Genomic DNA, 27,861 nt, shown 5'->3' on the forward strand with positions numbered 1-27,861 from the left:
CACGTGCCAGGCACTCTTCTGAGTGTTTGACCCTCCTCACTATAATCCTGTGAACTTGCTACTATAGTCACCCCTGTTACACAGCTGAGGACACATTGGCACAGAGGTTACGTGACTTGCTCATGGTCACACACTTAATAAGGGACTGAAGTGGGATTCAAACCCAGTCTGTCTGGCTCTGGATCCCACAGTATTAACCATCACATCATATTGCCAACCATGATGCTGTAATTCCTACCTGGCAGAGCTGTTGGGAGATGCAGAGAGATTATATGGAGAGGATCTATGCTATTGTAGACATCCAATCAATGTTAGCATGATTGTGTTACACCTCTTTGGAGCTTAGCGCAGCCTAAGTTTAATAAACACTTACTTTGTTGCTGCATTTGGTTGTATGTCTGCTTCCCATTCAGCTGTGATTCTCAGGATCAGGCATTTACCTGGAGATGCTGTCTTCCTGCAAACCTGGGTGTCATAACATACCAGGACCTTCTTAAGAATCCTTCTAAGAGGGTGCTGCTTTGTCCTTTGTATTGGTTCTTTGTCAGTGGTTGAGGCTTTGGAGGGAGCTGAACGTTAAATAAGGAGTTGGGTTTTGTTGTAGAGGTCAGTCTGTTCTGAGTACAAGGAAGGTGGGGTCGGGTCTGCAATTTTCTCTGACTCCGGGAACAAATACTCCGCCTGCTCCTCTAAGCTGGAGAGTCTCAAGAGATGTGGGGATTGGTGGTGACCTCCAGCCCGCTGGCGATTACACAGAAAGCTGAGAGCAATTTTTAAAGTCTTCTCGCCATTTTGCTCTCCCTTTAAAAATTAAATGCCTGACACCGAGGTGTTTTATTCCCAGTCCAGCTGGCCTTTAAGTGGATGGCTTGGAAGTGAGAATGCCTGATGACCTTCTGACCTTGGGAGTTTCCAAGGGTGGGAAATGGCACCAGAAGGGAGAGTGACCTCATTCTTTTTGTCAACTTAATGAAAAAGAAATGAAAGCATCAGTCTTGATGACTGAGTTCCACAGTGAGGGAGCCATGGGAAGGCTCCAGGAGCAAGGATGTGGTGGGGAATTCTGGACCCGGCAGGACTGGGAGGTGTGTAGAGTCTGAACAGCACCACGAAATGGGCACTGGACCTGGAAGGGGAAGACCTGGGCTCTAATCTCAAGTCTGCCATTAACTGACTCTGTGGTTGTGGGTAAGTTACTGACCCTTTAAATGAAGGTATTATACTCCATGTTTCATATGTAAACAGTGTAATGAAGTTGTTACAAGCAAGCCTTAGAGTGAATGCTAGTTGTACCGCTTACTGCCTGGGTGATTTGAATACGTTAACTTACCTCTCTGAGCCTCGGTTTTCACATCGGTGAAATAAAGAGGTCGGAGTCCATGCCGTTGTTCATCCTGTGCTTAATATGCCCCCATAGCTCCCTTTCTACCCTGATCTCTCATCTCTGCCTGGTCACATCCTCCTTTGGAATTCAGACCTAATTTCCTTTCCAGAGGAAAGCTTTTCTTGATGCCCTGGCTGGTGGAGCTGCCCCCCAGGCCCATCCTGCATTCCTGTCACCTCCAGTGCCTCCCCTGTCCCTGCCCTGATCACTGCCTGTGGAGTCCTCAGGGGCCTGGGGCTGGTTCTTCTCCACCTCCCCAGAGCCCACACAGGGCCCGATTCCCAGATGCAGGCTCTAAATGCCTGCTGATGGAATGAATGAATTTCTTTCCAGCTCTGAAATTCTATGCTTCTAAGTCTATTTGTCCTTATATATGCCTAATTTCCAAAAACAGACATAAAATACGTTTCCTTCCTTTCACAAAAAGGTAATAAATACAATCCTTTACACTGATATAGAAATCTGCACTCGACAAAACATTTTTCACATTTATTACCCAGTACCCCGCTACCTAGTGGCTTATCAACACTGGAGTTTCAAAGCAATTCAAAGCTACTGTTGGAGCTCGTACAAACAGATCTAGCTTTTGAACTACTGGAACCATCTCCTTGCCTTGAACTGACCACACGCCCAGGACCTCTGCCCCCGCCCCCGCCCCCTCCCCAGATGGTCTCTTCGCCAAGCCCTGAGGTCCCGGTGACTCCCAGGTAATGAACCAAGTAGGTCTGCAGGTCTCCCTGATCTCAGGAGTCCACTTTCTTAGTCTGGTTTGTATCATTGCAACAATGTCTGTATCAAGTACGTGATTTCCAAATTCACAGCCTCACAACAGCCTGCTGTTGACAGAGTTGTCAGCAGGGGGAAAAAAAAAGAATGCAAGATTGTCCAACAGAAATAAATCTTGGATAGTGTTTTGCCAAGCCATCCAAGCATTCATACATTTGCTGCTGCATGCAGGAAACGGGGGAGGGAAGGGAAAAGAAGGGGGAGGGATGAGCAAAGGAAGAACTGAGGCTGGCTGGTGCTTCTCCCTCTCCCTGCCCTGCTTCTCCCATCCTTCCTGAAGGCCCACATGAGATGTGTGTGTTATCTTTTCCTTCTTGGTTTATTTTCTTCCTGTGCCTTTTTTCCATTGCCACTCCTGGTGGGCTGCATGCTAAAGGAGAACAAAGAGATTTCAGTCTGCTGTGGGTGTGGGGCTTAAACACTGTGTTGGCCACAAACTTTAACCCTACAAAATAGGCCTCCTCCACCATTTGCAAATTGCTGTGGCTCCCCTTTGCTACTTGGATCTATTTCTGGACCCCCAACTTCAATTTTTAATATGCTTTTCTGGGATACCTTGCCCATCCAAATCTCCTCCAGGCCTCAAGGCCCACTTGGAGTTCTGCTTCCTCCACAGAGCCTTTCCAGACAAATCCAGTCTTTTGCAAACTCTACTGATTTTGGAGAGCTGTGCAGTTAGAATGCTACAGGCCTTTGGCTCTGTTGCCTCCAGTTTCCTTCTTCGCACCTTTCTCCTTTGTGTATTTCAGATTACTTACTTTTAGGAGATTTCAGAGTTGTTGAAGGAAGACTGAACATTTCCCCGGGTGTTTCTGTGCTTGAAAATGCTTCTGCTTTTAGCAGGTTCTGCAATCTTAGGCAAACCGTCAACATCTCTTGGCCACGGTTATCCTCCTCTGTAAAATGGGGCAGTAATGTCTACCTTATAGAATGCTTATGAGGATTTAATGAGCAAATATAACTAGCTTTTGAGGGCTGTGCCTGGCAGTTAGTGGCGATCAGTGAACAATGGGTTTCTCCATTAAGACACTGGTCGGAGATTGTGCCGATGATTAAACAAAGGATACTATCGTTAGTGTCTGTGGGGGCCACGCTGCCTGAGTTCAAATCCAAACTACACCACCCTGTTCCCAGAGCAAGTTAGTTCACCTCTCTAAGTCTGTTTGTAAAGTAAAGCTGATCATGGAGCCCACCTGTTAAGGATGATACAAAATAGTCCGTGGAAAGCATTTGGCAAAGTGCCTTTGACGGAGCAGGCATTCAATGCATGTCAACTATTTTTGAGGAGGAGATGGAGGGCATTTTCATTTATTCTCTTAACTGTTCACTGCATTCCAGAGTGCTCTGATGAGGGAACTATCACCCACTGTGTAGATTCTGAGGATTCACATCATACCTGTGATGAATCAGATGACTGCATGTCAGTAAGAAGAGCCCAAGGCTTGGACTTCTAGACAGCTACCTTGAGCCTGGCCTGTGTGCTTTACTTCATTGGTGACTTGGAGAAAGTAAACTTCTCAGAACCTCCTTTGCATCCCCTGTGACATGGGATAATAACATCTACTTTTAACAGTAAAACACACACACACACACACACACACTCATTCACTAGTGTCGGCACATAGGAGAGCACTGTTTGAACTAAAAATTGTGCTACAAAGGAAGGATATTATATATCTGTTGTTATCATCCTTATTATAATCAGCCAAGTAACACTAGGATAGCATGTCTCATATGCCACCCTGGGCTGGGTCTGAGAAGTCTCCAACATTTTTGAACAGAATAATCGTGGGCAGTGGAAATGTCATGAATTCTGAGAGGGCCAGAGCTGGTGTTCTGATCACAGGCCAAGCCAGAGCCATCCCAGAGTGGTTCAGGCCCGAGGACTGGAAATGAGCATTTAGAAGACCTGCCCAACTCTGACTCTGCCTCACGTACCAATTTAGCCAATCCACTCCATCTCTCTGGGCTGCTTCTTCTATCTTGTATTTTTTGTTTTGTTTTGTTTTGTTGCCTACTAAGTGGGGATTAACAACGCATGTCTTGCCTACTTTGTGCAGTTCCTGGGAGGGTCAAATGAGGTGACTGATGTTAAATTGCTGGGGACATGGTATCATGCACCGTGTGCCGTGACATTGCTCAGCTTCCCCACTGGTCTACAAGGTTTTGGAAGGGAGCGACTGGGCTCCCTTATAAGCATTTTCTCGATGCTTATGACAATGCTTATAACGTCACGTTCAGCAGATGCTCGGGAGCTGGTAATAGATAAAGCACTGTTGCTGTTCATCTTATTAATAAGCTTCAATGCTTTCAATCCCTAAACTCCTTGCCAAAAGAGAGCTCTTCCTCTAAGAGGTTGCCTTTAAGCTTTAGGTAACAGCAGCTGCTGGTACCACTGCTGCTGGTTGTTATTGCCAGTGAAACACCTCCTGTGTTGTGCTAGGCACTTCATATGCGGTATCTTTAACACACAGGGCACTTCTGTAAGGGGCGTGAGGAATCGTGCTTAGAGAAACAAGGGGAACTCTGCTCAAGGAGACATAGCTTATAAATGGAAGAATGAGGATTTGAACCTAGCGTGTGTGATTGCAAATCCTACGTGTGTTCCCCTGGACCCCATGGCTACTGGGAAGCCCACAAGCAGCCCACTTGTTCCGTAATAGCCCACACTTGGGTGAGGCAGTGATTTCTCCTGTGAGTGGATTAGAAGTAATTCCCACTTTGAGAACGCAGGGGTGGGAGGAGCAGACAGGCCAAGGGAAAAAAGCCAGAGAAGCAATTCTTCTTGCGATGAAAAAAAAAAAAAAAAAAAAAATCTGTATTTGGATTCTTTTTTACACATCCAACCCAGCAGAAAATTGGTTTGCGGAAGATGTAGGTCGTGGCTCTGGCCCCGGCATCTGGACGCCTTATATTGTACACTGTATTACCGGAGTAATATCGTGCACTTTATTAGCACCAGCAGGATTTGGGATTCCCATGGGGACTGTTCTTTGCTGTCAGATGTATAAGGCCATTTAATCTCCTTTATCAGATATGGTTCTGCTCCCCCCATCCCCACCTCCTCTTGCAGACCAATAAAGAGAATTTCTTCAGATTCATTGGTCTGAAAACTAGCTTTTAAATACTCCTTCATCCTCCTCAACCCCTGTATCTAATAAGCAAGCATACCAGGGAGGTGTCAATGCCTTGAAAATCACTCTGTGCATTTGAGTAGCGATTTTCTCAGCACATTTGTAATTGGAACTTCTTTTTCCTAATGCAGAGACTGGAGGAAGAATTTGCTAATTATTCCTAGCCAGCTCTGGTCTCACCCAGGTGCTGTGATCTTTGGGGACAGGGTTGGCATTCTCTTGTTAGAAGGCCAGCTACACCTTTAGGTCTGGTTAGAGAAATGGCTAGACTCACTTCGGAAAGAAGGACAGTTTTCTCAGGACAGAATCTGGGTTTATGCCTGGCCTGTTTGGGGGCTGTTTTTGATAGAACCAAATAAGATATTCAGGGATCAGAAAGATTTGTGTTCAAAATCCAGTTCTGGGCGTATTCTTTGAGCTCTATGATACTTATACACACACATAGTGTGTGTGAGCCCTGGGATTGTTGCAAGCGACCTTGGGATCAGACATAGCTCTGCATTTGGAGAGACCACAGTCGTGGACAGGACACGTGTCTGAACAACTGCTGTCAACACAGTGTGATAGTGCTGTGGGGTCACAAAGCAGATCCTTGGTGCAGACATACCTGTCAAGAGCAGGAATCAGGGAGGAGGGGATGTCTAAACCGATGGCAGTTTTGGGTAAGTCTCTTCAACTCTGAGCTTCAGTGTTTTTAGCTGTAAAATGGGGCAGTAATACTTACCTTGAAGGGTTGTTTGGGAAATAAGCTATATACTATATGTAAAATGATTAGCTCAGTATCTACCACATAATAACTAGTAGTGTTTAAAACAGATGAAGGGTTGAGCAGCAGCACTAATAGTTCCTTTTTTATTTGTGGGGCAGAAGTGGAGAGAACTGTAGCTATAGATCTGGGAGACTTGGATTTAACTCAAGTCCCTTCTTGGCTATGTGACCTCAGGCAAGTTGCTTCGCCCCTCTGAGTCACAAGCTCCTTTCTGTCAGATGGGGATAAGGTGGTGAGGATCAAATAAAATAGTTACATGGGAAGGGGTTTCACCAATGGTGAGGTATTGTGTGTCTAGAAGGTATTCATCTTGTTACCATTGTTATTATAACTAATAGGTGGAGACCATGTGGGAAAGTCAGCTCTGCAGACTGGAGGATGTTTGATGCTCAGGAGTTGAACTGGAGGTTAAATAAGCCAGGCTTAGTTCACCGGGTGTCTATATGGAGTGCATAATTTTATTTTTTAAATAATTTTGTTTCAGTTTTTTCATCATGATAAGTGTACTCTTTAATCCCCATCCCCTACTTCGCCCATCCTCCCTCCCCTCTGGCAACCACCAGGTTGTTCTCTATAGTTAAGGGTCTGTTTCTGGTTTGCCTCTCTCTTTTGCTTTTCTTGCTCATTTGTTTTGTTTCTCACATTCCACGTGAGTAAAATCATATGGTATTTGTCTTTCTCTGACTTATTTTGCTTAGCATTATACTCTCTCGCTCCATCCATGTGTTGCAGATGACAAGATTTCATTCTTTTTAAAAAATTTTTCTTTTATATTATACTATTATAATATAATAATAGTATTATATTAGTATTATGTATGTGTTATTATATATACTATATATAATACTCTTTCATATATGTCACTTCTTTATCCATTCATCAGTTGATGGATACTTGGGCTACTTCCCTAGTTTGGCTATGTAAATAATATGGAGCATATGATGTTAAGCAGGAGTTCTCAACCATGGAGGGATTGGAGGAGAGAGACAATGTAACAATTACCCAGGACATTTTTCCAAAATGCATAAGTACATACACACAGTTCTTCTCCCCACCATCCCACCCGAATGCCCGAGGCGTATCAGAATCTGCAGTAGGCATCAGTGGTTCGCATTTGTCAAAAGCTGATAGCCCCTTCTTCCCTAAAATTGAGCTCTATACTTGTAAAGAGCATTATAAAGCCCACTTTGTGTTAAATCCACATCTCTCTCCCTCTTGTCATCACCATTTTTTAAAAATTTTTAAATGTTTTTATTTATTTTTGAGACAGAGAGAGACAGAGCACCAGCAGGGAAGGGGCAGAGAGAGAGGGAGACACAGAATTGGAAGCAGGCTCTAGGCTCTGAGCTGTCAGCACAGAGCCTGACGCAGGGCTCGAACTCATGGACTGTGAGATCATGCCCTGAGCCGAAGTCGGACGCTTAACTGACTAAGCCACCCAGGTGCCCCTTGTCATCACCATTATAACACATTAGCCTGTTTCTATGCCTAAACTGTTGTTCCAGCGGATTAAACACTTGTTCTCTATATTTGGCTTCTTCATTACCACGCTATCTGGTGTATCCAGCCCCCTGGACAGTTTTAAAACCTAGGAAGATTAGATGTTTGAATTATAGGGCTATGGAATGTGTAGGACTAACAAAACAGGGATATCTTAATGAGGAAACCAGGATTTTGAGAGTCTTGTTAGAACTGAAGATTCCTTGGGGTGCCTGAGTGGGCTCAGTCGGTTAAGTAACCAACTGTTGATTTTGGCTCAGGTGATGATCTCTTGGTTCCTGAGATAGAGCCTATATATATATATATATATATATATATATATATATGCGCTATATATGTGTGTGTGTGTGTGTATACACACATATACTTGTGTATATATATATGCTATATATGTATATATATAAATGCTATATATATAGCATATATTTATGTGTATATATATGCTATATATATATGCTATATATATGTGTATATATGTGTGTATATATGCTATATATGTGTATATATATGCTATATATATGTGTATATATATGCTATATATATGTGTATATATATGCTATATATATGTGTATATATATGCTATATATATGCTATATATATGCTATATATATGCTATATATATGTGTATATATATATGCTATATATATGTATATATAGCAATTCCTTAATGAGGACTTACCTTGTGCTTGGGATTCTCTCTCTCCCTCTCTCTCTCTCTGCCCCTATCCTGCTCTTGCATGCACTCTCTCTCTCAAAATAAATAAACTTAAAAAAAAGGAACTGAAGGTTCCTTAAGACCCCAATGTGTTCAGTCATCATTGGCAATCCTAGCCATCCTTGGCTTGCAATGCCAAAAAAGCATTTGCCTGGAGTCTGTGCTCATGACCCTCAGGCAGCTTGGGGGGGGCGGTCACCAGAACAAGTATGACTGCTGCATTTCACAGAGTAAGTGAGGGGTTCCAGAAAGGCCAGGGGGCCTGCCTGTAGTCACAGATAGTGAGGGGTGCAGCCAGGCTCAGCTGGTGTGGAGACTCCGCTGCATTGGGCTTGTTTCCTGTACTGGAGGCTGTGTCAATGTGGGAAAATGTGACCTGGCTTGCTTGTATGCGTCAGTGACCATTCTTTCAGACAGGACATGCTCAGGAACTGGCATCGTTTTACAAGCCGATACTGAGAATGTGTTTAAAATTTCATTCCTTGCAATGCTGACCCTTGAATCTTTCCCTCCATTGTTTAGGGTCAGGTGTTCAGTTCTGTAAGGACCCTGAGAGCATCGAGTGGGTGGATCCTTTCTAGCAATATATATGTGACCCCACACCCTGGGGAAGAGTAGCACAACACCATAAATTCTGATTCATATTTTCTCAGGCATGCTGTCATTCAGTGGGGACTCAGAAAAAAGGAAAAATATATGTATGTGTGTGTGTATGTGTATACACGTGTATGTGTGTGAGTGTGTGTGTGTGTGTGTGTGTATTATTAAGAAGACTTAACCAACACCAGTACACGAGAGAAAACCACAACCCTCTAAGAATGTTTCTGGGCTAAAAAAAACAGAAAGAAAGAAAGAAAAAATCAATTCCATAGCTTTCCACCTGGGCTGGCCAGTAATCACAACAATAATGCCTTATAACTGCATGTAGGCTTACATAATGTATTCACATCGATAATAAAAGATATATATATACACACACACATATCAATTCCTTACCGAGAACTTACCTTGTGCTAACACTTTCGGGACCCTTTTGTATTTCTTACTTTATTGAATTCTTCCAGAATCTCTAACAAGGTTATCCTTATCTCCATTTTAAACTGGGAAAACAAGTTCAGTGAGGCAAGTGATTTACTCTAAATTGCAAGGCTAGAAAGGCCCCAAATTCTTCACTAGAGAGGATCTGAGACTCCAAAGCCAGTGCTCTTTAAATTGCCATGTGGTTGACTCTAGAATCATACACCTATAGGTTTTTAATTTTTAAATTAAAAACAAAAATGTACTATGCTGAAGCGTTCTTTTCCTTCTTCTTCTTCCCCTCTCCTCTTTTCTCTCCTTCCCCCTCCTTCTTCCCCTCCCTTTCTCTTGTCCTCCTCCCCCTCCTCTTCCTTCCTCATCCTCCTTCTTTCCCTCTCTCAGAAGAAACAGTGGTCTTTTTGCTTTCCTGGAGTGACAGCCTCTCATGGTTAGAAGAAAATTTAAAGATCATCTATTTTAAACCAGTGGTTAGCAAAATGGTTCACATTAGAATTGTCTGGGTTAAAAAATATTCCTGCTTGGATCCCATCCCAGACCAATTAAATCAGGATCTCTGGGGTCATCAGTCATTTTTTTTGTCTTAATTCTCCAGTTGATTGTAATGTGAAGCCAAGATTGTGCACCACTCATCTAGACTCACTGACCATTCCTTCTACAATATCCCTGCAAAATTTTCATCCATATTAGGTTCAAAGGCCCCTAATGAAAGAAAACTTACAATCCTGGGAGGTAGCTGATTTCATTTTTGAGCTTCTCTATCTAGAGAACAACCAAAAAACAAAAACAAAATCTTATTATGGGTCAGGCAGTGTCACATCTGTTATCTCATTTAATCCTCATAGGGTTTTTGTTATCTCTACAGATGAGGAAACTAAGGCTCATTTATCCCTTCATTCAACAAATACTTAATTGCATTTATATCTACTAAATGACAAGCCTTTTACAAGCACTGGACACGCGCAAATGTGTAAGACAGGCATGGCCCTCAGGACGCTTTCCTAAGCTGGGGAAGATGGTCATGAAAAACCAGGTTGCATAGCCAACTAATTCCAGGTGCAATGAGAGTTTGCAAAAGGTGCATCTGGCCTTGTGTGGGTGCAAGGAGATCAGTGGACCACCTCTGAGCTGAGCCCTGAAGGACAAGTAGGAATTGCCTAAGGACAGGGGACAACTTTGTGCAGAAGGCCACAAGGCAGGAAAGTGCTCGATGTTTTTGAGGAGCTAGAAGGTGGCCAGCATGTCATTAACACAGACAGAGGGACCCCAGAAGAATGCAGGAATGGAGGGAGGGCAGACTTGGCTGTATCCACTCATTTAGATCAGGAGAAGCCTTTGGAGAATATTAACCCCAGGAGACACATAGACAGGTGTGTGTGTGTGTGTGTGTGTGTGTGTGTGTGTGTGTGCACGCGCGCGCGCGAAAGATCATGTCTAGCTGGGGTCGGGGGACGGGTGAGATGGATGAGTCTTCTTCCATTACCACATAATTTCCTGCTTTCCTACATGTAAGAAGGATTATAATCCTTTCTTCCTTTATCAATTTGCTCTGAGAAGGGAGCTAGAATCAGAGACAGTGCTTCAATAGATTCTAGCGGGTGAAACCTATGTGAGGAGGGAAGGGAATGAGTCTACATAGAAACCCAGAGAAGGAGCCTTTGGGAATCTGAGCCAGGGGTTCAGAGCCTACCTCTCTTGATTCTAGTGGTCATGTTACTGTGTTCTTAAGAATAGTGTGTGTGTGTGTGTGTGTGTGTGTGTGTGTGTGTGTGTGTGTGTGTTTAATTTTAACTGAAACAGAGAATATCCCAGATATAAGTAAAAATGGAATGACCAGGATTATGCGAGCCCAGGGAGAGAAGAACCAACAGATACAGGCACCTGTAGAGACGAAAACACAACACACTCGTGTACAGAAAGTCACTGGCCTCTCTTTTCTGCACATACACATGCACATAAACATACCAAACACCCAAAACTTTGACCTTCAGGAAGGAAAACATGCCTCCTCTGGGCTGCAGGGTGGGAGGAGCATGGGCTTTGGAGCCACACGGCCTTGAGTTCAAATCCCTGCCCATCACCTTGATTTGAACCAGTTGTTTCAACCCCCATTTTTTTTTTTTCATTTGTAATATGCAGACAGGAACATTTAGGGTTGTTCTAAGAATTAAAGGAATTTATATAAAGTACCTGAAAAATATAAGATGCTTATTCTAATTGTTATGTGCTGTTGAAAAACTTGCCATAATAGAACTACTCAGATCACACTTTAGTTCAGGTGATCGAGAATTGAATCCCAATTCTGGAAACCCCGGGAGAATCCATATGAATTTAGTCCCTTTATGTTGTGTTATAGAAACCATGAAGGCTTCTGATTTTCTCTCCATCAGATATCCCAAATATCTCTTCAGCACTTGTTCCTCCTGTGGTCTCTGCCTAGAAAGTCCACAATGAGCATAATCCTCTGTTTCCTTCCTTTTGTGTTGGTTGGCCTATAAGAATTATAGTCCATCCATCTATCCATCCATCCATCCTTCCATCCCAGCATACACCAAGGTTGGAGTTGTCATAGTAGGATCTATGAGGTATGAGGGGTGTAGGGGCTAAACTATAGAACTGTGTTTTCCAAGAGTGGTTTGCTAGTTTCATCAGGCTCTCCTGCAGAGTATAGAGCCACATTCCAAGATTTTGAAATACAGTCTCTGGGGGGAAGGCCCTGAAACCTAGTATTTTAAACTAGTACCCCGGTAGTTCTAATGCAGCCCACATTTGAGAACCACTCACTGGATTATATTCTGAGGGACGAAGATGCTAGCTTTTTGGAAGCTTTAAGGAGTAATCGAGAGGCCTGATGTGGAGATACGAAGAACTTGGCTTATGCATGAAGATTTGTGGTCATTTGAAAACCTTCATTCATGCATTCATTTAACAGAGTGCCTAATGTGTTGGGTGCCATTTGGTTCAAGAAGATGTATCAGTGTGGAACTGATCAGCCCCCTGCCTTCAGGAGGCTAACAGTTTAATAGAGATAGACAGTGACCACTCACGCACACACAGATCAATGAGGCTATCTCTTGAACATACTAATGCTGTAAAGAAAATACTATGAGTGGGCGGGCCAGAGGTCAACTGGAGTTGAGGGGTACCTTGACCATGGTGGCTACAGAAGGTCTCTCTGAGGAGGAGCGTATTTGAGTTGCGATCTGAAGGACAGAAAGGAGGCAGACTTGCAAGGATCTTGGAGAAGAATTTCAGGCAAATGGAACAGCAAGGGCAGAGGCCCAGAGATGCTTAGAGTATTTAAGGGGCACAGAGAAAGCTAGGATGGTTTAGCCTATAGAACCAGGAAGAGGATGACAGGAGAAGAGAGGAGAAGAGAGCAGTCAGCCTCATAGACTCCAGTAAAGCATGCAGTTTTTATGTTAGTGGTCTCAGTAAGGCCCATTTCTTCAGCTGTATCAAGGAGCAGAGGGAAACAGAGAATCTGTCTCTTTCAATGGTCTTTGATATATTGGCTTCCCCAACAGAGGCTCTCTGAAACCTGCCCTTGCTGCAAATTTTACTGCTGGAAAGAAAACCCCCATTCTGACTCCCTGCCTATTGTAATTAGATTTTCTAGGATCATTTGCTCCAGCTAGAAGCCAAAGAAGCCCTGTTGTGGCCACAGTGGCCTGCCCTGAGAGCAGTCACTTTGAATCTGCTTGTCTGGAAAGGGTGATCTCAGTCAAAAACAGCCTCGCTCCAACATAAGGCATTATCTCACCCTTTATAAAAACTTGCCAACATTTTGCTTCTACAAACCTGTAACTTCTGAAGGCTAGCAAGCTCATAAGCAAGAATTAAGATTAGTAAGGAAATAATCCACGTGTTCATTGGTCATTCATCCAAAAACCTGTTTCTAAGAGCACCAAGGATTTCTATGTTGCTCAGTCCAAACAGAACTCATTTCACTGGATGTTCAAACAGAATTTTATACAGGAGACTAACTCCATGTTTATTTTTTTTCCATTTTTTAATTGTGGTAAAATGCAGCATACAATTTACAACGTTAATCATTTTTAAGTGCAGAGTTCAGTGGCATAAGTACATTCACGTTTTTATGCAAGCATCACCAGCATCTGTCTCCAGAGCTCTTTTCATCTTGTAAAACCGAAACTCTGTACCCATGAAACACAAACTCCCTATTCCCCCTTCCATCAGCCCCTGGCAATCACTATTTACTTTCTTTCCCTGTGATTTTTACTACTTAGGTACCTTTATAACAGGAATCATATAGTATTAATATTAGGCTTATTTCACTTAGCATAATGAACTTAAGGTTCATCCATGTTGTACTATGTGTCAGAATCTCCTTCTTTTTTAGGGCTAATATTCTACTGTCTGGGTAGACTACATTTCCTTTTATCCATTTATCCATTGGTGGACACTTAGGTTGCTTCCATGTGTTAGCTATTATGAATAATCTTGCTATGAACAAATCTCTGAGTCCTTGTTTTCATTTCTTTGGGTATATGCCAGAAGTGGAATTTCTGGGTTGTATAGTAATTCTTTTTTTTTTTTTTTTTTTTTTTTAGGAACTGCCATGCTGTTCCTTACAGCAGCAACACCAATTTACATTCCCAGAAACAGTGTATAGGGTTCCAGTTTCTCCACGTTCTCACCAACATTTCTTATTTATTTTTTTGTTACTCTGGTAACACCCATCCTAATGGATATGAGGGGATATCTCATGGGAGTTTTCATTTGCATTTCCCTGACAATAAGTGAGATTGAGCATCTTTTCATGTGCTTATTGGCCCTTTATATATCTTCTTTTTTTTTTAATTTTTTTTTAATGTTTATTTATTTTTGAGACAGAGAGAGACAGAGCATGAACGGGGGAGGGTCAGAGAGAGGGAGACACAGAATCTGAAACAGGCTCCAGACTCTGAGCTGTCAGCACAGAGCCCAACACGGGGCTCTAACTCACGGACCGCGAGATCATGACCTGAGCCGAAATCGGCCGCTTAACCGACTGAGCCACCCAGGCGCCCCCCTTTATATATCTTCTTTAGAGAAACGCCTATTCAAGTCCTTTGCCCATTTTTGAATTGCATCATTTGGGTTTTTTTGTTGTTGTTGTTGAGTGTTAGGAGTTCTTTATATTTTCCCTTCTTTCTTAAATCTCTTGTTTTCTTTTGGCTTTTCTACTACCACTGTCTCCTGGTCTGCTCATCCTCCCTCATTTATCCTTCTGAGTGTCTGTCACCAGCTCTTATTCTTAGATGTAGCCTCTAAATACTGATGCTCCTTATGGCTTACAGATGATTCAGCCAGTAATAAGCAAAAGGTATGCAAAGAATATCACGGAAGCACAAGGTATGGGACTTGTTCCAAATAGGGGGTCATGAAGTCAGCTGGCTCAGAGCGTTTATGAGTAAGAGCCACGGATCTGAAAGAGGAGTGCAGTACATCCCTGGCAGAGAGAACAGCCAAAGCAAAAGCCCAGAGGACTTAGTGCCATGGCATGGCAAGAAGTTAGATGGAAGGCAGTGGAAAGTAAGGCTGGAAATGTAAGCAGAAGCAGGTTGGCAAGGTCTTTTTCTTGTATTTCTGTAGCCTGTGATGAGACGTTGAAGCAGTTTAAACGGGGAAGTGACATGTTTTGCATTTTAGAATGATTCGTTGGGCTGCAGTGTAAAGGATGGAGTTAAGTGGGTGCAAGACTCAGGTAGGGTTACAGTTAACAGGCCCTTGGAATGATCCAGGTAAGGGATGATGGTGGCTCGGTCTAACGTGGTAGCTACAGGAACAGAGAGGGGCATTTGGATTGCAGTGGATGTACATGAGTAACGGTGTGGGGGGTGAAATCATCAGATAGAGAGACTGTTGGAGGAGAGCAGGGGTTGCAGCTTTGATTCAGGAATGGACTCCAGAATACAGACTCTTCAGCAGTTCGACAGAGTGACTTGGCTGCAGCCAAACTTATATGGCCTTTCCCTTTGATCCTCAGCCTTAGAGTTTCTCTCTGTGAAACGTCTGGGTGAGGAAAGGCCTCAATGGTTCTTTAAATTCCTCCTCTTAGACATATGGAAATTGAGACTGACAACACGGTAACTCACTGCCTTATCAATTCTCACCTCTAAAAACGTCCAGATCACTGCAGGTTCTTCTTGCCTAACATCAGATACTGACCGGAGGATACTGATATTAAAAATAACTTCAGCGATACGTAAATTTTGTGTGAGTGTTTTTTCCTTTTTCTGTAATTGACTCCAAGAACCATCATTCAAAAGCAACAAAAATACCAGGTGAGGTCTGAGGGTCTCTTAACCATGTTGGATCTGAAACAGCAATAATCCTACTACCTCTAACCAGCTTTGTTTGTCTTATTTGACTAAGAGTTTTCAACAACTAGCTGATGTGTACCTGAATGGAACTTGAATCAGTGGAGTTCAGAAATCATTCGAATGCAAGTACTCTGGCTCACTCCTTCTATCTTCATGATGAAGTTTCCTTCCTAATTGGTGGGCATGATGGGTACTCCAGTAAATTAAAATTAGGTGGGATGGGTTTAAGTTTCTGCTCGCCAGCTGCATTTATCTCAATTTCAAGGAGTTGCAAGAGTGGGCGAGATGGCATTTCTGTAACCCTTGATGTACCTAAGAGAAGAGGCAATAAACGTAGTAAGGATTTTGCAGCCTTCTCAGGGCAAACCAACCAAATGACCTCAGTGCCGGGGCTTAAAGCAGAATTGCCTAAGGGTGCCAATACTGGTGGTTACAAATGTGAGTCTTGAAGTTCATGCCCATGGATTCAAATCCTGGCTCTTTCATTTACTAACTGTATGGCCTTTGCCTATCAGCTTACTCTGACTCACTTTGCTCATCTGTAAAATGGGGACAATACTGGCTACACCGCAGGACAATTTTCAGATTAAGCGAGCTGTCAACAAGATAATGCGTACAAAGCACACACTCCAGTGCTTCGCACCTAGTGGGTGTCTCAGTCTGCTCTCTGGCTCTAAAACATGATGCTGCTGTGAAAGACATGCATTGGAACCAGAGAATGAAGAAGTGGTTCTTTAACAACTGGCCTAGGGAGACTACACTCCACAGGAAACTGCAGGGTCATTAAGCACCAATGGTGGTAACAAGGCCATTAATGTCCCAGGGTTTTCTTTATCGAGCCACACAGTGAGGCGATGCTTAACCCAGCAGGAGGGAAGGGGTTCAGTGGGATCTGGGGGTGGGAGATCACAGCTATTTTGTAAGGTAGACCAGCTGTGAAATGCCAGAAGGATCGTGCACTCACTGTGTCTGCACTGTGGAGCATCCCAAAGGACAGAGCATCTGAAAATCCTTTCTGGGTGTTCATTGCAGGCGGTGAGGTTTAAAGAACATTGACTTTGGTGTCTTAGACCTGACTGGGAATCCCATTTCCATCACAACTAGCAATGAGACCACAGGCAAGTTACTCTCATCTTTCATTGCCTCAGTTTCCTCATCCACAAAATGGGGAGAATCCTGAGCCGCAATGAGGCAAAACTAGTGAAGCACGAGAAAACACATGGAGAATATTTTTTAAACCTTAAAGTTGTAGGCAATGGGAAGTATTATCTTATTACAATTGTAGTGATTTAAACTTGTGTCTTTTCTCACTTCCTTGTATTAACCTTCCCTTTCCTCTTCATTTGGTTGCTTGGGATAGTAGACATATGACTTATTTCTAGCAATGTCAACTACTCATGCTTGGGCTACAATCCATTGCAAAACTCACAAAGAGCAGGTGCAGCATGAGCTTCAGAATAAGTTATTTCATTAGAATGAATTTCTGAATGTGAAAAATCGGCATCACTTCAGAAGAAATTTCTGGAAGAACCAAATAGACCCATATATCACCGTATTGATTTGAATGGAATGTCTAAAATAATTTTAGCTCTGATTTTTTAAGCAACTAGGACAAAAGAAAAAGAATCTAGAAGTTATATAGATAACTGTGTCAGACAGTGGAGATGTTTCTTTTTTAGGACAAATCCTAAATGTAGAAACAACTCTTAAGTTTTTACAAGGCTCCAGACATAGCAGTGTCCTTACCATTGCTTATAAGGCCCTACATGACTTGGTTCCCACCTGCCTTTCTGGCCTCATCTTCAGTATTCCCCACCCTGCTTTCTCTGCTCCAGGCTTCTATTTCTCCATCAAATCATGATACTCCTACCACAGGACTATTGCACAATCAGTTCCCTCTGCCTAGATGCTCTTGTCCTTAATTTCACCCCTTAATAAACATTTCCTCAAAGAAAGCACTGAAGCCCCAAATTCCTAATGCTTAACTCTTCACCGTACCCTTCCTTTCTTGGAACTTATCTCAATTGGTGATTAAGCATTTGGTCATTGTTTATTTTCTGTCTCATCTGCACGTGAGCTCCTGTGAACAGAAACCATGTCTGTTGTGCTCCCCAGCAATTCCATGTACGTAGTATACGATAGGTGCTAAGAAACAGCTGGAATAAAAACAAACACTAAATCAGTGAACACATGGATTCTCTATAGCAACACAGCTTCACAAACACAGACTTTTGGACCAGAGCATTCTCTTTTTTTTAATTCTTTTTTAATGTTTATTTATTTTTTGAGAGAGAGAGACAGAGTGTGAGCGGGGGAGGGGCAGAGAGAGAGAGAGGGAGACACAGAACCCGAAGCAGGCTCCAGGCTCTGAGCTGTCATCACAGAGCCCGACGTGGGGCTCAAACTCACAAACCATGAAATCGTGACCTGAGCCGAAGTTGGACGCTTAACTCACTGAGCCACCCAGGTGCCCCATGGACCAGAGCATTCTGAGGTTGCTCATCTTCCTCCTGGCAGTGGAGGTAATCTGGATAAGGATTACAATACATTTTCTCAGCTCAGAAAGAAAAGATCAATGTGTGAGATAAAGTCCAGACTATTTCTCATGACATACCAAAAGTTCCATGATGTTGCTTTTCTTTTGCCATTTTCTAATTAATTTTTTTTTATTTTTTTAAAAAGTTTTTATATATTTATTTTTGAGAGAGACAGAGACATTGTGAGTGGGGAGGGGTAGAGGGAGAGGGAGAGAAAGAAAGAATCCCAAGCAGACCTCATACTCAGCACAGAGCCTGATGCGGGGCTTGAACTCACAAAACTGTGAGATCATGACCTGAGCCAAAAGCAAGAGTCGGATGCCCTACCAGTTGAGCCACCCAGGCCTTCCCACCATTTTCTATTCATAGCCTGTGCTTCTACCGTGCATTCCTGCTGACAGTTTCATGAACATGCTGTGCCAGTCCCAGCCTCTATGCCTTTGCCTGTTCTCTTCCCCCATCCTGGAATGCCTTTCCCTAAGTGGAAAAACATAACAATAGATGGTCAAGAACTCCAGCTCTGGAGTCAGGCAGATACCAATCTAAATCCTGGTTCTACTGCTTAGCTGCCAGATCTTGGACTTCCTAAAACTCAGTTTTCCCATTTAAAAAGTTGGCATGGGGAGCCTGGGTGGCTCAGTCAGTTAAGCGTCTGACTTCAGCTCAGGTCATGGTCTCACTGCTCTTGGGTTCAAGCCCTGCATCTGGCTCTGTGCTGATAGTGCAGAGCCTGGAGCTCCCTCCCCCGCTTCTGCTCTCTCTCTCTTTCTCTCAAAAATAAACATTTAAAAATTTTTTTAAAAATTGCCATAATAATAAAAAAGAATGAGGGGCCCTGTATGGCTTAGTCAGCTAAGCGTCTGACTCTTGATTTTGGCTCAGGTCATGATCTCACATTTCGTGGGTTCTAGCCCCACATCAGGCTCTGTGCATTGCCTGCACAGAGCCTGCTTCGGATTCTCCCTCTCTCCTTCTCCCTCTGCTCCTCCCCCATTCATGCTCTGTTTATCTCTCTCAAAATAAGTAAATAATAATATATATTTAAAACTTTTAAAATGTGGGGTGCCTAGATGGCTCAGTTGGTTAAGTGCTGACTTCGGCTCATGTTATGATCTCGCGGTTGGTGAGTTCAAGCTCTGTGTCGGGTTCTGTGCTGACAGCTCAGAGTCTGGAGCCTGCTTTGGATCCTGTGTCTCCCTCTCTCTCTGTCTTCCACACCCCTGCTCATGCTCTGTCTGTCTCTCTCTCTCAAACATAAAATAAACTTTTAAAAAATTAAAAATTTTTTAAAGTTAGTATTTAAAAAAATAATAAAGAATGAAATCTTGCCATTTGCAACAACACGCATGGAGCTAGAGAGTATTATGCTAAGTGAAATAAATCATAGAAAGACAAAGCCTATATGATTTCACTCATATGTGGAATTTCAGAAATAAAACATGAATGTATGAAAAAAAAAAAAAGAGAGAGACAGACCAGTAAACAGACTCTTAACTATAGAGAAGAAACTGAGAATTACTGGAGGGGAAGTGGGCAGGGATGGGTTAAATGGGTGATGGGTTAAGGAGGGCACTAGTGGTGATGAGCCTAGGGTGTTGTAATTGATGCATCAGTGTATTATGCACATGAAACTAATGTTACATTGTTAACTAACTGAAATTGAAACACAAACTTGAAAGAAAGTTGGCATAATGATATTTACCTTGTAGAGCTGTTGCCAGGATGGAATTGATCATGTATATAAAGGGTTTATTGCTAAATTTCTCAAGAAGACCATGGGGGGAGGGAAGGGGAAAAAGTAGTCACAGAGAGGCAGGGAGGCAAACCACAAAGAGACTCTTAAATACAGAGAACAAACTGATGGTGGTTGGGCGGGGTGGGGGAGAGAGGAAAATGGGACATGGGCATTGAGGAGGGCACCTGTTGCCATGAGCACTGGGTGTTGTATGTAAGCCAATTTGACAATAAATTATATTAAAAATAGGGTTTATTGCTTTGAGGGGGATATAAGTTACTTGTTACACTGAGGGGACATTGTTACATTCCTATGAAAAAAATCTTCTTAAGACTCAGGTCAAAGGTCATTTGAAGCCTTTTTTTTTCCCACTCTGCTGGCCAGACAGACTAAAGGAAACTTTCTCACTGCACATCACCTACACCTCTGTTGTAGCATTATTCTCTACTTGCATATCCACTTTCTCATTAGGTAGCAATGTCTTTAAAGACATGGTTCAAAGGTGCTTTCATTCTGAGGACAGTACCAAATGCAGTACTAGGTGTTTGATAAATATCTCTCAGTGCAGAAATAAATGAATTAATTCTACACCAGCTAGAAAAAGTACATTCAATATAGCAAGTAAAATTGAACCGGACATTTTTATTGGCTCTTTAATTTGCTCACATATCTTGCATATACGTCACTCAAACATATTTAGCCTTTTTGTGGAAAGGTCCACACAGTGTTGACATTCCTGGTCTTTAAGAAAACATTATGCCCTGGCTAAATGGTGGCTTTATTTCATTCTCGTCAGTATTTGCATTGGAAAACAGCTACTTAGCACATTTGCCAATGACTTTTCATAAGGTAGACTTTTTCTTCTTTTTTTAATTTTTTTCTGTTAGCCTCAGGTTCTGAGCATGTGATACTACAATGTTTCTGCTCCAGATTTGCAAGTGTGCTGGTGTTCTCAAATCAGTTTGTCACATGGAACATGTTCTACAACAAAGAGGATTAATTGTTTTTCTCCTATAAACGGTTTGAGGTGGAAGAAAGCCCATCTCTCATTGGATTCTGGTTGGCTTTATCTCCTGGGACCCCAGCCTGCCCCTATGTCTACTGCCTCATTTCCCAGCAAACTCTAGCTCACGCTCCATACCACAGGAGAACCGATCAGCCTACAGTCTCACACATATCCCATGTAGTTTAAGGCTTCTGGGCTTTTGTCCAAGCTCTTCTCGCTACCTGCACTGTCTCACCCCACTTATCCCCTGGCAAACACCCACTTATCTCTTAATACTGACTTTAGGCATCCCTTCCTCCAGGAAGCCTTCTTGGCATGGACTAATCTGATTTGGGTTCCTCCCCCTGATTCTCTCTGCCAGTCCTGTTCTTTGCATTTATGGGAGTATGTATGTGGTGGGGGAATTTCACCTTCATGTTTAAGAAAGTAAGTTTTGGAAGTGCCTGGGTGGCTAAGACTGTCACGCATCTGACTTCAGCTCAGGTCATGATCTCACAGTACGTGAGTTTGAGTCCCGCATTGGGCTCTGTACTGGCAGTAAAGAGCCTGCTTGGGATTCTCCCTCTCTCCCTCTCTCTCTGCCCCTCCCCTGCTTGCTCTTTCAAAAATAAATAAACTTAATAAATTAAAAAAGAGAAAGGTTTAGTTAGCCTGAGGCTGGGATTGAGCTTCAAAATCTTGGTCAAGTTACTGACCTTGAGATTTCACTGTCTTCCATGAAATGAGAGGACTATAGAACGGATGTGACTATTAACGAGTAACTCTATATTGAGCACTTTAAACCATGTGTAACATGTAAGAACCATTCCATATATGCTGGATATGATTTTACTGCTAGTAGTAATCAGCTACAACTATCAATATCAAAACACTTATAACACCATGCCAAAACTACCTGCTCACATGTGTGCCTCTCCTATTGGACCTAGAGCAACCAACTGTCTCACGTTGCCCAGCCCTAGGAAGATTCCTGGAATATGGGGTTTTCGGTGTTAAAACCAGGATGGTCCCAGGAAACCAGGATGAGGGGCCACAGTCACCCTCAACTAGACCATAAACAGCTTAGAGTTAGAGACTCTGACCTCTAATCTTTATATCCTAGTGCTGAACACATTGCTTTTGAAGCAGCAACTTGTAGTGGTAGAATAAGTTAATGGGGCTTTCTTACTTTTTGCAGCCATGCATACATGTTTCTCTACCCTGTCGATGGCTTTATACTTTCCATCTGTATTAGTCTGCTAGGACTGCCATAATAAGATACCATAGAATAGGTAGCTTAAACAGTATAAGTTTATTTTCTCACAGTTCTGGAGGCTAGAAGTCCAACATCAAGGTTTCTGCTGATTGGTTTCTGTTGAGAGTTCTCTCCCTAGATGGCAGAGGGCCACCTTCTCACTATGTCCCCACACGGCCCTTGTTCAGTGTATACACACAGAAAGAAAGGGCAAATTTTCTGTGTCTCTTCTTACAAGGACACTAATCCTGTCAGACCAAGGCCCCATCCTTATGACCTCATTTAACCCTAATTACTTCCTTAGAGGCCCCATTTCCAAATATAGCCACATTGGGGGTTAGGGCTTCAACACATGAATTATGGTAGGGACACAAACATTCAGTCCATCATACTACCCTAACCTCCATGTGTATCACAGAAAAATCACTGCATCAGTTAGTTATAGCTGCATAACAAACCACTCCAAAACTTAGTGGCTTATAACAACAAGTATTTAATTAGCTCATAAATCTGCAAGTCAGCTGAGAGGCTTGGCTCATCTGAGATGGCCTTCCTTATATATCTGTGGGGTTAGTTGACAGATCAGCTAAGGCTTTTCTAATCTTGGCTGGTTTCTCTCACATGTTTGGGACCCAGCTGGAATGAACTGTCTAACTCAGCTCTGCTTTACATGGTGCCTTTATTCTCCGGTAGGCTAGTTCAAGCTTATTCACATGGTGGAGACCAGGTCTTGGGAGAGAGCAGACATGTGCAAAGCCTTTAGAACCTGGGCTGGGAACTGGCTCCTTGTCACTTCTTTGGTATTCTTTTGGTCAATTGAAGGCACAATGCCAACCCAGATTTTAGAGGAAGGAAAATAGATGCCACCACTTGAGCTGCAGAATCACATAGCAAAGGGCACAAATACATGAATGAGTTGTGGTCATGTTTAAAGTCTACCATAATTACCAATCTAGCACAAAGCTATGATGGTAAATATATGTTTAAGCTTAAAGAAGACATTATGAATCACATAAAACAGCAAGCTCTGGGAGATGTAGTGTCTAGAAGTTAAGGAAAGTTTGTGCTGCAGGTAGATGTATTACTTACGGGAAGTTACAACACCATCTTAATACAATGATGAGGTGTTCTTCCTGGACAGTGATGTATCCAAATAATACCCAGGTGGGTATTAGGAAAATTGTCAGGAAAATACTCAGGTAGCCAGTTTTAGAAAATTTCACAAATTGACCTCACAAAATGATATCATCCTGACATTGAGTATCTGGGTTCCTCCCGAGAGTCTAATGGCATACTGGGTGGACTCTGCATTAGAGGAGGAAGCATCAGAGAGAGGGTTCCAGAACATTGAGGGAAGGACAGCTCCTTACAACTACATACCCTCCTGGTGTTTTTATGCTACTCCTAACAACCAGTGTTCATCAGATTTTCTGGTACTTACATCATTCCACTGAATAATTTTAATGACAACATTGGGGAGATCATATCATTTGGCCCCAATAGCTGATGAAGTGGAAAACAGTGAAAACAAAAGCACTAGGCTAAAAAGGAGCCATTTAATTTGATATTTTTTTGAGTTCAGTGAACTAAACAGCTGAATTAATTAAAGCCTACTTTAGGGCCACTTTATATAGTTAACTAGCACAAACAGGATCTCGAGGCCTCCAGGGGCTTTGGGGGAGAAGACCTCAGACAAACACTAGCAGCACTCTGCAGTTTTAGGAACACATGTTGTCTGAAAATCACACGCCCTTGCAGGGGAGCGATGGGGTTTATTGTGGATGTGGGAATAAAGCAGGTCATAAGCTATGGAGTAAAAAGGCCTGGGAGGGTGGTGATTTGAGGGAGGCAGATGAATTAAGCTCAGGCAGTCTCTGCAGAACAGAACAGTGCTATTATTAGATGAGAGCCTGTGAGAGGAAAAAAAAAAATAAGGCTTGCCAGAAGGAGTTGTCCAGAAGGAACCTCATTCAGATGAAGTCTGTCTGTGTGCTGAGAAGTCAGGATGCTCAGTGTGTGCTGTTGGGTCATAGAGCAGAGAGCCTCAGATGGAAACTAGGCAGGTTCCTGTGTAATCCTCGTTCTAGTTCCAACTTGCCGCGTGACCTTGGGCAAGTCACTTCAGTAATCTCGGCCTCAGTTTTTTCATCGGTTACATAGATAATGTTTTTATAATAGTACCTCTTATAGGGCTGCTAACAGACTAATAAGGTCACATACATACTACAGGCTGATGTTAGTTGTTTGCATTACCATGGTAACCTTAGAATCTCATGGCTAGTACTCAGGAACCCTTAGTTATTAGTTGGAATTTCATCACAGGTGATGACTTATATCTACCTTTTCTTCTTTCGTAAGCACTTTTTGCAGTATAAGTGTAGTACATGCTTTGGGTGCCCCACCCATGTCCATTGGCATTCTTCATTTTGCTAGAAGCATCTTGGTGCTTCTCCTACTACAAATGCAGCAGGCTGGAAGTACCTGGCAATTAATGTCCCCGGGAGTAGTCCTCAATCAACTGCAAAGGGGAGGTGGTGGGTAAATACGTTGTCTTTGTCACTCCTCAGGTGGGACACTTCTGAAGCAGTCTTCATCACCTCCTGGAGGTCCCCAGTGGGACTGAGCTGTAGTTGTCCATCCACAGAAGTCATTTGTGGACAATCACCCATGACATTGGCTTCCTTCCCTCTCATGCTTCACGTCTGAATCCCCTAGGTGCCACCTAGGGGATTAAGCACCACCTTCTGGCACCACCTTCCAAATAAGCCAACGTACTGCATTTAACTGTTTGTCTCATGAGACTGGTGATACTGTGTCAGATTCATTTCTGGATGCTAGCACGTCGATCGTGGGGGCATTGATGAAGTTCACTGAACAACGTATGGGTTCAGGTTCCACCCTCTGAGGCTCCACCAATAAGTCAATTCTAGTCTTCTCATGACACTTCTTTGTCTCAACTTACCTTTAACTCCATTCATTCCTGACCAACCTCCCCCCCCCCCCCCCAATTTTATCCTGTCCAAAAGCTTCGTTTTCAATTAAAAAACATTCTCTGTTGTGATTCGGCTTCAGGTCTGCCCTCCATCCTGGGTTCTATAGTTACATGACATACTCAAACAGTGACAGTTAGAACCCGAGCCCCATAATGAACTTGGCGTTTGCTCTGTAGCAGAATGATGTGGTAATTGTTGCAGGTGATGTTTTAAATCCTTAAGTATAACACGTGTACAGCCATGCTCTATATCTGCTGGCTAAACCCTTGAGTCTTTCTCAAATGTCTTATGTATGTATGGCCTTTGACCTCAAGCTGTAACATTCATTTAGTCATTTGCTCAGCAAACACTCAGCAAGTCTACCACATGTCAGGCTTTGGGTTAGGCTCCGGGCTTCTAAAAGTGAGGAAGACAAATGGCTGTACCTGCCAAGTTCAACATAGTCTCCTGGGAGACACAATAGACCCTTAATGCATCCTTTTAGACTGAGGGAGACATGCAAAAGATGATCACAGTGCAGTGTGGTTAATGAGAATGTGACACAGCAGTAGTCTCATAGAGTGGTCTTTGCACCTGCAGCGTGAGCATCAGCTGGAAACTTGGACCTGCACATTTTTAGGCCCCACCCATTCACAACTACTGAGAAACTCTGGCTGTGGGGACAGAAATCTGTATTTTGACAACCCCCGTGATTCACATATTCCCTAGAATGGAGAACCACTGTGCCAGAGAGAAGCAGAGACTTTCAGGGCAGAAGAGTGAAGAGTCTGGGTATATCTGAGTGTGTGTTTCTATGTTGTGTGTGGAAAGGGTGGGGTGTATATAAGAAGTGCAATCAAAGAAGGCTTCCTGGATTGGGTGAACCCTGAGCTAAGTCTTAAAGGGACACTTTTTTTTTTTTTTTTTAATTTTTTTTTCAATGTTTTTTATTTATTTTTGGGACAGAGAGAGACAGAGCATGAACAGGGGAGGGGCAGAGAGAGAGGGAGACACAGAATCGGAAACAGGCTCCAGGCTCCGAGCCATCAGTTAAAGGGACACTTTTTGACATGACAGAAGACCCTCTGTTTTACCCAAGGATCTACTGAAGTTTCCCTCATACAGTGCTGCCCCCTTTCTGATAGTCCTCCAGCATGATTTTAAACCTCCTGAGGGAAGGACCTTCTTGACTTGATTTCACTTTTTAAAAATAGGACCCAAAGCATCATGCTCAGTGCATAGGTGGTCAGCAAGTATTTATTGATTTGATTACCCAGAAACACATCCTGCAAGGCACGTCTGCCTCTGTTCTTTTCTTTTGGCCCACATGCCACTGAAGAATTGGTTTAGATGACTTGAAATGAAAATGGCTGGATTGAACTGAACAGATGTTTTGCTGTTGCAGAGAAATAATCTACCTACAGAGAACAATTTGGAGGTGTGGGTGTTACATGTTGTTCTTTAGGGTCCCCAGAGTCTAAATTACACATATTGACAAAGCAACCCTATAGTGCAAGTGATTTTTTATTGTTATATAATAATATAGAGTATAATTAGCTTGTACAAATGATAGTAATTCTTATGTCTATATAGTGCTTTCTGCTTTACAAAACACATTCATTCACCCTTTAACTCACCCGATCCCCGCAACTTTGCGGAGCAGGCATGGCAGATATTATTAGGATCCTTATTTCTCAGGTGAGGGGAAGCTATGGGTGGGACTGGTATAACCTCACTTCTGTTGTGCGCTGTTGGCCACAGCAATCACAGACAAGCCCAGCTTCAAGAGGAGGGGAAATAAAACCCGACATCTCATGGGAGGCTGTCCAAGAAGTTGCACTAACTTTAATCCACTACAGTGACCTTGGTACTTAACCTCTCTGAGCCTCAGTACCATTTGTTAAATGCAGATAATATTGACATCATAAGGGTCATAGTAGGTACCCAGATAATGGCAATTATTATCAGTAACCATGGGGAAATAATTTGATTCACTTTCAGAAGAGAATAACTGATCATAATATATGGCTACATGGAAAGACAGACAATAAAAGTAAGAAGGCAAGGCTTAAGTAAGAGCTTTGACTGCCAAGGTCTTAAACACTATGATCTAATATGCAGGGGCTTGTTTTCCCTTTAAAACTAACACTTATAAGGCATTAATAATATGCCAAACGCTGTTTTAGGTTCTTATATTTATTGGCTTACTTGGCCTTCACAATAAACCTCTGAGGTTGTTGGGATTGTTGTCATTCCCATTTCACAGCTGGGTAAACTGAGGCATCAGGGGGTTGAAGAACTTGATTAAGTGAATGGTAGAAGTAGAGTTTGGCGAGTTTATCCAGATGCTGTGTTCTTTACTCTCATATTCTGCTACCTTTCAGGTACGTTACCTGTACATCAAGTCACTCCTTCCTTTGTAGGGCAGGGGTACTTATCTTGAAAACAAATAACCCAATCATAATTTGTGCAAGGTTTAAAAATAGAGTAAGTTTGGACTCCCCGGGGAAATGCTAAACAAATTTAAAAATTGAGAATTTGGGGAAAGCAGGAGATCAGCTATCTGCTCAGGGTCCTTGTGGACCTCTGCCAGGAGCTCCTTACTGCTTTCTAAGAGGTAATTAATTGTCTTTTTCTGGAAAACCTCCTCTGGTACTAGAGCTAACAATGGACATAGAATATTGAACAGTTCTCTCTGTGAAACCCTGAGAATTGGTGTTCTTCA

General features: G+C 42.8%; 1 protein-coding gene and 1 long non-coding RNA gene across 4 annotated transcripts in view; one reads left to right on the plus strand and one right to left on the minus strand.

Moving 5' to 3' along the window:
- The window catches only part of DAB1 (DAB adaptor protein 1), a 1,137,940-nt gene that overhangs the window by 17,878 nt on the left and 1,092,201 nt on the right, over positions 1-27,861 (plus strand). The gene's annotated exons all lie outside the window — the stretch shown is intronic.
- Positions 1,859-10,090, minus strand: LOC132673870 (uncharacterized). Its single transcript, XR_009608242.3, has 6 exons — positions 10,045-10,090; positions 9,296-9,388; positions 5,912-6,002; positions 3,567-3,708; positions 2,929-3,066; positions 1,859-2,540 (listed from the first exon to the last, which is right to left on the minus strand). It is a non-coding gene; the product is annotated as an uncharacterized LOC132673870 (long non-coding RNA).

The sequence above is a fragment of the Panthera onca genome, chromosome C1, assembly GCF_046562875.1.
Source record: "Panthera onca isolate mPanOnc1 chromosome C1, mPanOnc1 haplotype 2, whole genome shotgun sequence".
Lineage (NCBI taxonomy): Eukaryota > Metazoa > Chordata > Mammalia > Carnivora > Felidae > Panthera > Panthera onca.